General features: G+C 37.6%; 1 non-coding gene across 1 annotated transcript; it reads left to right on the top strand.

Moving 5' to 3' along the window:
- Positions 1-1205: 1205 nt before the first annotated feature.
- LOC105969110 (protein S40-6) lies at positions 1206-2412 on the top strand. The gene has a single exon (XR_016029130.1). It is a non-coding gene; the product is annotated as a protein S40-6 (transcript).
- The last annotated feature ends 6091 nt before the right edge of the window (positions 2413-8503 follow it).

Here is an 8503-nt window from a genome sequence, read left to right as displayed (position 1 = left end):
CTGAGCCGTCCAATATGCCTCTCGAAAGAGACTCTCCTTCATCTTCCACATCCTACTAATTAATGGCTTCGGGTTTTTAATTAGCCTAATCGAATAATTAATTAATTAACCAACTTTCTTTTGATCATTTCGGCGCATGCTTTCTCGTCTACTCTTTCGTATTATTTTGTCGATTGTTAATAACACTGGATTGAATATAATTTACCGATTTCTTAGTAAAACGGAAAAGGATGAAGAAAAACGAGTTAGGGAAATAATTAACTTAGTTACCTAATGTAACTGCACAGCATGGCCACATCTCAAACTTTTTATGACATCCTGGGAACCAACGTGGCACAGATGGTGACCTGTGAAGAATGTGGGGCCCACGCTTCGACGTAGCCCATCCACGTGTCGAATTGCGAAAGGATCGGTGATGAATAGGATGTGTGAACCCAATGTCCACGTGCCCTGTAGGGTCAAGATAGAAATTTCGAAAGCCACACATTTTCACCTTAGTCTTAATTTCAAACCTCAAGATAAAGTAATTAAATGCCACCAACTGTGTCAAGACTATACACACTCCTAGTAATTAATACTAATTTCATGCCCCTAATCATCATTTTTGACTAATCCATTAACTTCTCATAAAGAATTTTTATACAAATTTCACCTTTAAAATAATATAATGAAAGAATAATAACAAAACTAAAAAATAAAAAATAATTTCAATAGCATACACCAAATTCTTAAAAAAAAAAAAAACCCCGGCAATCATATATTCATGATGCCGATGAGGAACCATTCGATAAATGGGCCGAACTGTTCCTAAACTGGTTGAGTTGAGCTCGACTCGACTCGTTGTGTGGTATATAAATATAAAGTAATAATAAAATAAAATTGGATATATGCAGTGATATTTTTCTAATTAAGCAAAAATAACTGGTATAATATATATAGAATCCAAATTAATTAGTTAAATTTAGAAGTGGATACTGGATAGTGTTATCAAAACTTCCTTTATTTGGTGTTACAATTATAATGAATTAGATGCATATAAATAAATCCTCATATTTAAGACACACTTGTATGTTATGTTCAATCTGACAGGACAATCTAAATTTGTTGTAGTAATTACAAACAAGCACGTGTCTCGGACGCGCCTTCAGTAGCTGGAGTTTCTCACTAAATAATGAATCATGCATCCTTTTTTACAGTTTCGTGGTCGTCTTCCCAATATCAACATACATACATGGTTGCCTTGTCCTTATTGTGGCATTCATGAAATTCAGACAAAATGAAACCCAAATGCAAATGAAATTCATGTGGCCCCATCCATTATGCATTAAACGCTATATATATACATCCGCAGTTGAGTCTCTGTAAATCAGCCATTATATTTACACACTTACGTAAACACACACATTCACAGTTACATATATCATTATCTTTTTTTTTTTTTTTTTTTAATTCGTAGATTTTTTTTTTTTTTCATATACAAATCAAGATTCCGGCGAAAATCGGTCGGAACTCGGACGAGTCAAGAGTTTTGGGTTAACTCGGCTTTTGTGAACAGTTAATGGCCAAGGGTCGAAAATTAACCACCAGTCGCAGTGAACTCTTTCTAGGAAATTCCGGCTACAATTACCAGGTCCAAGGAGCGGCGAACGCTGCGGCGGAGTTGGGAGAAGAAGACGTCTGGTCGGCGGCTGACGACACGGTCGACGGCGATGATCACTCGGGTTATGGAACGTTCAGCTCACGCGCCTCCTCCCAGAGTAACGGAAGCTTCAGCAGCAGCTACAGAAGCCACCGCCAAGCTTCACGCGCCGACGGCCACCAGGTGGGCGGCCTGTCGTTTGCCTTCGACAACTTCGGCAACAACACCTCACCGCAGACGATCCTGCACCAATACCACCCGCAGGGCAGCAGCGCGGCGCAATCTCCACGTGGGCGCCACGTGGCCACCTCTGCCCCAGTGAACGTCCCAGATTGGTCGAAGATATATCGGGTCAACTCGGTCGAGTCGTTGCATGACTCAGATGACTACTGCTTCAACGAGCCGGATCTCGTCCCGCCACACGAATACCTAGCGGCGCGTGAGTATGCAAGCAGCCACAAAATGGCGGCCTACTCCGTATTCGAGGGGGTGGGCCGGACGCTCAAGGGTCGGGACGCGAGCCGGGTCAGGGATGCAGTGTGGAGCCAGACCGGGTTCGATGGATGAACGACTATCAAATTGATGACGTTTACTCATTGGTTCGAATAAATAATTAAAAATTAATTAATATAAGCATGCGGTATTTCAATGTTGTCATTAGTCAGTTATGAATTTTTATTTTTATTTTATTTTTTATTTGGTCATTGGGCAATGAGTCAGACCAAGTGAGTGAACTTGGAATAGATTGAGCCCAAACTCGTAATTTTCTATTATTATTTATTGGGTAAATTACAAATACCCCCTGAGGTATGGTTAAATTACAAAAAACCCCCTATTGTTTGGATAATTACATCTACCCCCCTCAACTATGATTTTTTCTTACCTTTATGGTGCCAAATTCAACATAGTCATCTAGATTCCGTGAAATGTGCTCTAGTTTGTACTCTTTGTGTAAAAAATACAGTTTTCGATGCACCACAAACTGATATATACAAGCTAAAAATCACATATTATGGTCATCTTGCTTCATAATGTAGAGTTTGAATGGGATAAAACGGGTACAAAAGTGATAATATTCCATATCATCTCGAAGATTCCACTAAATTTGATGAGTTGAGGGGGGTGGTTGTAATTATCCAAACAAGAGGGGTGTTTTTGTAATTTGGTCATACCTCAGGGGGGTGTTTGTAATTTACCCTTATTTATTATATCGTGCCAAAAAAAAAAAGATAAAGCGTGTTTTGGGATCAAGTACTTTTAATTAAGACAAAAAATATGGTACATTTTGGATTTACTTTTTAACTGTCACTGGGCATATAGTTTCTGACAAATTGTAACTAAAAAAATATGGGCACTAAATTTTTTTCAGACACACACACACAAACACACACACGAGCCTAGGAAACAGGGAAACATTAAATATAGGTTTTATAAAATGTCAGAAATGTTTGCATGAAATCTGAGATGTGAAACAGTTCACAAAGTCAGGCAAAAAACAATAATACTTATATTCATTAATTCCAACATTATTGGACCACAAAATACTTGTAATATTAGAAAGTGACAATTACCTACTCACTTGTAATACTTTGGCCGTTTGTGTTTATTAATTGTACTATCTAATTAATTCTTACCTTACTACACGTTTATTAACTAGATCTACTAAGTCAATTGACATTAATTAATTAAAAAAACAACTTATTTCACAAACTTTAGTATTGAACTAATTAGAGTAAAAAATAATTATATGGACTTAATCCCCAGCTCCCAATCCTATGGAGCTAGGACAAATAAATAAAATAATTAATATAAAAATAAAATGAAATAAAGAAAGTGAATTTAATTGGAAGGTGAAAGATGACGTGGATGCAGAAAGGAGCAAGTGGGAGTAAATGGGGGGTGTATGTGTAATAGTAGATTAAAAGCTGGAAGAAGCAATAATATTGAAAGGTAGATACCTTCTTGCTTACCTTTTTCAAGAAAATGATAGTTGTCCCCATTTATTGCTTATTGCTCCTCTATTTTCATTTCCTCCTCCAATTTCTCCACTATATTTAAATATTTTATATTTTTTTATTTTTTTGGTTGGGACCACACTCCACCCCTTTGGTCACATATTAAGTTAAAATACTATAGAGGACAATACATAATTTGGAAAAAAAAAGAAGAAGAAGAAAATATCAAGTAGAAATCGGACGGTTCAGATTGAAACTCGCAGTTTTAGAGAGTTCGAAAGTTGAAATTAAAAAAAATATAAGATTCAGAGAGTTCGAATGAATTGAAATTTGCTAGCTACGGTTTTATCGATTAAGCCCAAAAAAAAGAAAAGAAAAACAGAACCATAGCAAGTTCACAACAATTACTGGAGTGTGGATAGATGATTTTTTTGTGGTTGAGGTGAATGGTAGCCGTTGATTGGGTGAGCAGTCCACGATAGACAAGTGTTCCCCACCAGTGGCGGATCCACTATGGTTCTAGGGTGTGCATCTGCACACCCTTGATTTTTAAAAAAAAATATTCCTTATATATTTATGGTATATATTTTTTTCGATGTGTTCCTTTGATGAAATGTTGTTCTAGCTTGAATGGTAAAGTATTCAAGTAGATTTTTGAGAGGTAACATAGTTCAAAACTCATCTAGTGCATTTTACATGTTTCTTTTTTTATTTTTTGTAATATTTATAACTTTTTTAAATATTTAAGGCATTATATTTTAAATATACCTTTAAATTCTTATTTTTTATATATATTTATGGTACCACTATTTAAATACACATTTTGCTACTAGAAACTACAATTAATTTACAGTTTTTCGAACATTTTTACCAAGCTTATGTCCAAATATTTTCTAAATTACCCAAAATTTATAAATGATCTTTTTATATTTGAAGTTTTACATATTCCTATTATTTTATGTGTATATTATTTATTAAAAAAAAATCGGGGGCGCTGCCCCCGAACCCCCGTAAACTTTTAGTTCAATCTCGCACCCCCTTGGCGAAAAACCTGGATTCGCCACTGTTCCCCACCACACTAAATTGCGCATGGAACTTGATATGTATATAGTTGATGCTACATTGATTGATTTATCAACTTTTTCTCATATATATAAAAATATATTTTAATAATATTTCTTCCTAGTGTGAAATATGAAGTAAATCGAACATGTTCGAAAAATGGAGACAACGTAGTGCAAGTTGGTTTGGAATTGCGTGGCCAATTAGTAACCTGGAAATTGAACAAATATAAAGGTGGCCAATTTGCTTTTTACCGTTTGAAAAAGGCTATTTACCGTTCAAAAAAACTCTCTCTCTCTCTCTCTAAAAAAAATTGCTCTCAAGACAATTTCTTCACAAATCATTCCAACCATAGAGCATTGAAGAGATGGTTGGAATCGTCGACGGGTGGCTTCGACACATTTTGGGCACAGTATCACTCAATGATGAAAGATCAATTTAACGAGATACTAGCCGATTTTGCAAAATCAAAGAGGATTCGGGCCCACTTTGTGTATGTGAAGATGAATGACAATTGTCCGCTTCCTCCGTTTGATAGACAGTGGGCGAGGTATAGCAATAATAGTGTTGCATATCTACCAGAGGCGTTGCGGAGTCGACGTGAAATGTGGGATATTCTTAATAGTGTTTGATTTAGTTTTGTTTATTTTGTTGGAATGAATGTGTCACTATTGACATTGTATGTTATAATTATTATTATGTTATGATGTTATAATAAATATTACTATGTTATGATGTTCTAATAATAATAATAATAATAATAATAATAATAATAATAATAATAATAATAATAATAATAATAATAAAAAACGGAAATCAGGTTATGGTTACAACATATTTTATTAAACATAGACTTAGCTTAAAAAAACGGAAATCAGGTTATGGTTACACCATATTTTATTAAACATAAATTTAGCTTAAAAAACGGAAATCAGGTCCTGAACACCTAAGTATCCCTCGTCCTACGCCTGCGGTGAGAATGTCGCCCCTGAGAGGGTCCTGCATCCCGATCGTCAGCATCAGCACGGTCCAACTGTAGATACTCAGCGAATGGGGCGCACATGTCCTGGATCGTCCTGAAGAAGTCATCGGGCATACACCGATATCCTGGAATAGTAGACGGAGGCAAGTTATCGTAGAAGTACGGATGCAACAACAACAACAACACCAGCAACAACAACAACACCAGCAGCAACAACAACAACAACAACAACAACAACAACAACAACAACAACAACAACAACAACAACAACAATAATAATAATAGTAATAATAATAATAATACCTCTAATAGTGTAAGACATCCAGCAATCTGCGCCGCCTCAGCTCGCGTAGCCATGCCCAACTGTCGGTACAGATAGGCCAATGTAGCCGAACCCCAAGAATACTCGCAAATGAGATCGATTTCCTCTAACAGTGGGAAAAAATCTGCTCTAACCTTCGATCCACTCTTATCCACGAACAACAACTTTCCAAGCAAGTATGCAATATATGCTCGTACCCGATACGCGGAAGGAAATGTAGAATTGTCGCCATACTTCACCTCCAAATCATCTAACCGGGGTCCGCCACCATACCACCACTGCTCCATAAGTGCGGGTGCGACCCCGAAAGCTCTCGCACCAAGCTGGATCGCGTCGGCCTTATCCATCCAAACGTTAGGGCGAGTTCCACTAACTCGCAAACCCATGATGTAATGCACGTCGTGCAGGGTAATTGTCATCTCACCGAATGGCATGTGAAAACTGTTGGTGTCCGGCTGCCACCTCTCAATAAAAGCCTCTATGAGTGGGTTATTGTGCTGAGGCAGCGAACAATCACGCAAGTGATACAAGCCGGTATTCTCCAGTAGTGAGACACAATCATCGTCGTCGGGGCCCGGCCAAGTACACTTCGCGTGCGACCGTAATTTAACCATATGTCGACCCTGTTCAAGATATATTCATATATAAGTATACCACAAGCAAGTGTAAATATTATAAACAAAATTTATTAATATTAATAAGTATTACCTTTCCCTCCCAAATGTCATAGGCAATGTGTGCTCCAAAACTTGGAATCAAGTGAGCGTATTTAGGTCCACCGGGTGTCTCACCGGTCAACATCCAAGGTCGAGAAGGAAGTTTTTTTCTCGGAGCGGTGCGGGACCTCGAGACAGGATTAGAACCATCGAAAGTACCACCCATCGGGACAGGAGGCGGAGTCGGAGTCCGAACATCCTCGTAATCGTCATCGGATGGAAAATCCGGCACCGGAAACTGATACTTCTGCTGAAAGCGTAGTTGTGGATCGTACTCGTACTCCTGCGGCTGCATATATGCATCCATGGGTGCATCCATCTCCTGATCGGCCTCTGTCTCTGTCTCCTCCTGAATCATCGTACGTGGGGGTACAAAAGCACCAGTGCGTTCCCCACGACGTTTAGAACCGGTAACATTTCTATTATGTGTCCTTCCCTCCCGTTCCGCAGTATTCTCCTCCACCGGATCTGCAGGAGGACGAATCAGGAGTCCTTTCCCTTTTCCCAGTCCGAATTTTTTCGCCCAATTAGACATCCTGTAAACATAAAATTATTATAATTTTCTAACTTATTTTAATTCAGAAAAAAAATATTTCTTTTAAATCAGAAAAAAAAAAAAAAAAAATATATATATATATATTAAATCGAACGCCCGGTTTGGGCGTTTCCCGGCCGAACCGACGCCTGGACCGGGCGCCGGTTCGCCCGGGAAACGCCCAAACCGGGCGTCCAAACACTCATTTCACGCCCAAACCGGGCGCCGGCAGCATGAACGGACGCCCACTTTGGGCGTCGGTTCATGCAGCCAGCGCCCGGTTTGGGCGTTTGGCTCTAACTTCCGAAAAATTCAAAAGCCCTACAAATCGATTTGTAGGGCTTTTAAACATGAAATTGGTTGCAAAATCGAGTTACCCATTGCATATAACACATGTAGGTGTTGAAATTACCTGAAAAAATCGAAGCCCAAGCTCGATTTTGGTTGATTTCGAAATTTTTCGAAAAAAAAAAAATTTTCTGAAATTTTTGGAATGGGGGGTAATTGGAGAGAATTTCGAATTTTAGGGGTTTTAGAGAGATAAACTGTTTTTTACTTTGAACAGTAAATAGCAGTTATTAACCCGTAAAGAGCATTTTCTTATGTAAAACATAATTGAAATTTCAGAGGAGTGTATATTTATTTTTTGGGCCTAAATGAAAGGCCTGCTTGAGGAGCCAGCTCATCATCTAATATTTTTTTTAAAGCCCATTCTGCAACTATTATTAGCCACTTAATTAACTTGAGATTTATCATTTAAGGGTCTTATGTCGTAATTTAATTGCGTCCATTAATTAGCTTCTTGTGCTTGACTTTTTAATCACGTATTGACTTGTTAGGAAGTCAACCCATGGAAATTTGTGCCTTTGCCTTATAATTACTCCATGTAGTAACATTTAAAGAATGTTGTAGTAACTGTTAAGCCACCATGCACTACTAATTAGGGCTGGGACTGGGTTGGTTTTTATCCACCAACCGATTCAGTACCGACCATATTTTTAGACGGATAATCAATTTTTAACCGACCCATTGGATCGGGTCGAAAATTTTAACCAACCTATCTATAATGGGTCGGTTGGTGGTTTCTAATATTATCAAAAGTTGGTTGACCGATAATTATCGGTTATCCAACTATACTATTAAAATTTTATTAAAAAATAAAATAAATGCCGTGTTTTCTTAAGTGGTTATTGAAATTATCAAAATAATTAGTATTCTAAATTTTAAAACAATCAACAAACGAAAAAAAAATTGACCTAAATCTTCAACCAGTTTCTTTATGCCCAAGCTTA

The sequence above is a fragment of the Erythranthe guttata genome, chromosome 13 (genome assembly GCF_056151865.1).
Source record: "Erythranthe guttata isolate IM_541 chromosome 13, IM_541, whole genome shotgun sequence".
In the NCBI taxonomy this organism is placed as follows: Eukaryota; Viridiplantae; Streptophyta; class Magnoliopsida; order Lamiales; family Phrymaceae; genus Erythranthe; species Erythranthe guttata.
Note: the sequence above shows the minus strand (reverse complement) of the source record. Positions and strands in the feature narration are given on the sequence as shown.